The sequence below is a fragment of the Spermophilus citellus genome (assembly GCF_964194105.1).
Source record: "Spermophilus citellus genome assembly, chromosome: 1".
NCBI lineage: Eukaryota > Metazoa > Chordata > Mammalia > Rodentia > Sciuridae > Spermophilus > Spermophilus citellus.
In genome coordinates, this window is record NC_138182.1 from 123221753 (window position 1) to 123226277 (window position 4525).

The following is a 4525-nucleotide window of genomic DNA, read 5'->3' on the forward strand; positions in this document are numbered from 1 at the left end:
GCCCTGAGGCAGGGAAACTCCATGGAGAGGCCACAGGCTGCCCCAGGAGGGAGCTGAAGACCTCCCCTCCCGACCCCCACAATAGGCAGCACCTGACATCATTGGGGCCATTATTTAACACAAAGGTGCAGTGAAAGGAGGGGGTTGTCCCCAGGCCTCACAGGCCCCCAAACAGACCAACTAGTTGTGGCTGCCTGGGGACTATGGTGAGATTTCTGGGGTCTGATCTAGGTTCCTGGGAAAGCATGCCGGCATAGATTAGTGCCATCTGCCGCCTGCGGGGCTTGGGCACCGACAGTAGCATCACATTCAGGGGAGATCATAAGGTGCCCTGATCCCCTCACCAACCTCCGCCTCACCAACCTCCGCCATCTCCCTGAAAGGTTTGATCATCGCTGTGGAAGATGGCTTCAAAGTAAGTCTAAAGTGCTCACTAAGCAGAGCGCGGGCCCTGGTCACCTCCACCAGCACTGGGACCCCTGAACTCTGCAAGGGGCTGAGGTGCCCTAAACCCAGCACACATCGGTCTCTGCCCTTCCCTTGCCTAACAGCAGCCCTGTTTCCTCTTGAGGAATGTCCTCATCCCTGGTACCCATTGGCATCTTTTCTAATTTGCCTCCGCCCCACCCAAGTTTGGAATTCGAATCTCAAAATGGTGAGACAAATAGATTGGAAGTGGTCGTTTCCACCACCAGGGTAGCTTGCTGCCCAGGTGTTTAAGCTCAGAGTGAAGTGAGTGTGAAGCTCAGGTGTCAGGAGTGTCCCCTTCCTGACACCCCATCACAGATGTCTTCACCTAGCCCTGCTGCTGTTTGTGTCCCCAAGTCCCTTAGGATAGAGACCCTGGCTCATTCACTGATATATTATGAAGGTTTAGTGAGCTGCCTGCTTGAAGTGTTCAACAATTCTTGCCATTCTTGGATGACTGAATAAATGGATGCAAGAAAACAGGTAAGTCCTGCATCAGATAATAAGACTGAAACATGAGATCTGCTTCTCACTTGCCATGTGACCTTGGCAAGTCTGTTCCTGAGACGCAGTTCTCTCATATTTAAAAAGGAAACAATGACACAGTCCCAGGATTGTTGTCAGGTTTAAATGAGATACTGGAGGTGAGATTGCTTTATAAACTCTAAATGGTGTGAGGGTAATTATTCTCATCACCAAGGTACAGAAGAAGTTGCAGAATACAAAAAAGCCAGCTCACCCTAGCACGTGTTTTCTTTGTTCAAAACAGTCTGTGATTCAATGTCTTTATTAAACTGAAAGTTCCAGAAAACTTAATTCAAACCAGCTTAGTCAATAAGAGAATCTATTGGCTCAAGACCTTGGAAATTTTTCTGGCACTGGCTTCAGGTAAGGTTTGACCTAGTGGTCTAAATGATGTCACCAAAGACCTAGTTTCTAAGCACCAAAGACCCAGTATCTACACACTAATTGGTGGCCCGGTTCCTGAGCACATGGTAAAAACTGAAGACATTTTTGTTGGGAAAATAAACAAAATTGGCCTTACAAACATAAACTTTGATGATTCAGGAATCAGGGTCTTTGGTTGCATGCAACAGAAACTCACTTCAGCAGAAGAAATGCATTGGAAGAAGTGATGGAGAGGCTAGAGAATGAGGCTTGGAATTGAACAGGATATTGGAAGGGCCAGGTCAGAAAGGGCCTTATTAGCCATCTCGGAGTCCCAAGTTCAGCGGGAAGGCACGGGGGAATCTAAGCAGGAGGGCAAATGTGCTTCAGTTTGCATTTAAGAAAGATTCCTGGGGCCGAAAGCTACAGGAAAGATGGAGGGAAGAGGAGGGGAAGGAGATTAGAAATGAGGTGCTGTTGTTCAGGTCAGAGGTGGTAGAGGCCCAGCTGGGGCTTGAGAACTGAGACCCGGCAATGAAGGGAACAGACAGGATATGGAGTCGGGAAGTGGCAAGAGCGAAGACCAACCCACAGGTCCCAGGCCTGGCCCCTGGACAGGCATTGACCTGCTCACTGACACAGCAGAGAGGACAGGGGAGGGGACCCCCCACTGGGTCCCTGGTGGAGCTGGCGATGCCACTGGTCCTGCGCAGGCCTCTGCCAGGCAGGCAGCCCAGGGCCTGGCGGGGAGAAAGCCGTACAGAAGGATGCCCAGTTTGGTATCGACGTCAGGGTAATTCCAAACTCTTTTGGGTACAGAGCTGAGCCTCTAGAGCCAAGTTCTGGAATGCTCTTTGCCTCTGGCTTCCTGCCACACGTATCATCTGCAGAGAATATTCAGAGATGTAAACATGATGATTTCATCAAGGTCCTCGTGTTAGGGGACACATGTGCAGGCGATGGCAGCCCATCAAACCGTGGAAACTCTGACCCGGGAGGCTGAGACACAACAATGCGGCAGCTCCCTCCCCCGCACCCCCTTGGCCCCCACCCGTCCACAAACGTGGTTAATTAATGTAATGAATTACCGCGAACCTGGACGGCGCCTCGGATTTGCTGACAGCTGATACAAACAGAGGCGGTGGCCAAGAATCCCAGCGCGTGCATCACACACACACACACACACACACACACACACACACACGGTCCACCAAAAATAGCTTGCAACTGGGTTTGTAACTCGGTGACTTTTCCATCTGTGCTGGAACATGGCAAGAAGTGACGGCCCTGCGCTGCAGAGAGGAGAGCAGGAGAACCTCGAGTCCCTGACACTCGGGCTGCGTGGGGGCCTGCACGTATCTAGGGGCCTCTCCTCTGCCCTCCCAGACGCCCCCTCACCGGCTCCCTTCAGCCACCCTGCACTCCGTGAAAGAAGGCAGAACTGGCGCTTCCTGAGGACCTACTGTGTGCTGGGCTTTCTTTACCCAGTAGAACCTTTGGGTTGTAAGCAACGGAACTCCTGTGGGAACCGCCTGGGGCCACAAAAGGGGATGGATGTGGGAAGGGCCTGGAAATATCTCATAGATAGGCTCCAGCAAAAATGGAATACCACGAGCCAGGAGAAGGGCAGGGGCAGCCGGAGCCAGGGACCCACCCACAGAGCCCAGAGCCGTGGACAGGAGGACGCAGTCGCTGACTCTCGCTGTTCACAGATGCCATCTTTGGGAATCTGCCTACTTGCCACATCCGCCAGCACCTCCGGAACACCCTGGCCACAAACCCGCGGGTGAAAATCTCTGCGTGACCCGACGCAAACCCTCCTCCCACCGGCGTGTCATGAACAAGTCTCCTGGTCAGGATCCAGGTAGTGCCACCGTTGGCTCATCGTTGAGCTTTTCCTTAGTGATTCTGCACCAGGCATCGCCCTGAAGCACCTTGCAGAGAAAGGCAGGTGCCCGGGAGCTTCACCCAGGCGGTGAAAGGTCCCTGCGGCCGGGGCTAACCCATCAACTATACCTGTCCAGCAAGGTGTGCGAGCAGCACATGTGCACCGAAGGGCTCTGGGGAGTGGATTGGGTGATGAAGACGCTAGGACCCGAAGCTCACAGGAGCCCACCTCTGGGCAACGGCCCGGGTTCGCTCATTTCTGCAGCTTGATTCCAGAATTAATAAGGATCAGCTGCGTCTCCTCCATCTGGCCCTCTCCAGCCTCCCTCTCTACAGCTCTGGGCCCTTAGGAGGGAAAGACGCAGGCTAATGGTAGCTGCCCAGCCTGGTGCCTCCTGGCCTCCGTCACCAGAGAGGGCCTTCGTTTAAAACGCCTGGGCCAACACAGACTGTAGAGGATGGGCAAGGCCATCTAAGGAGAGGCGTCTCCAGGTGCACTCACTCAAGCTCCAGGAACTGTAGTTCCTGAAAGCCGCAGGAGGCCGAGGCAGGAAGATCGCGAGTTCAAAGCCGGCCTCAGCAACGACCAAGCACTGGGCAAGTCAGTGAGACCCTGTTTCTAAATGAAATATTTTTTAAAAAAGGGTTGGGAATGTGGTTCAGTGGTTAAGCACCCCTGGGTTCAATCCCTGGTACCAAAACCAAAACCACCACCAACAACAACAACAACAAAAGAACCCTGTTCTCATGTGACTGGGGAAAGAACTGTGCAGCCAAGCAGGTCGCCCACCTGCACAGGCAGGTGCACATGCAGGAACACGCACATATTTAATTCTTATTGCACAAATTTTACTACGTCCACATACCACCTGCCACAATGCCAACTAGTTACCCTTAATTCTTTTTCCTTGCTTATATGTACTTAAAAGGAAAATTAAGATTTCTTCCATATATAGAAATTAATCATCAAAATAAACTCAATGATAAAAAAAAAAGCAAATGTTAGTCCTTGAGCCATGGACCCCCTCTCACCTACAGATGAGCACGTTTACAAATCGGCTCCTGTCCCCACTGGGCTGCTGAAGCTCTGCCCAGAGGAGACCGCACCTCTGTGCATGGGGCTGGTACAGAAAAATACTAAAAGCCCCTGAGAGCCAGGATGCCGGGGCTGCGCCTGCATCTCCTCTCCAGCCAGACCCGGAGAAGAGGAGGAGTGGAGGGCAGGGGAGCAGAGGAGGGAAGGGGCTCCCCCTGACCTGGCTGAGCCTCTGACCTCACCTCT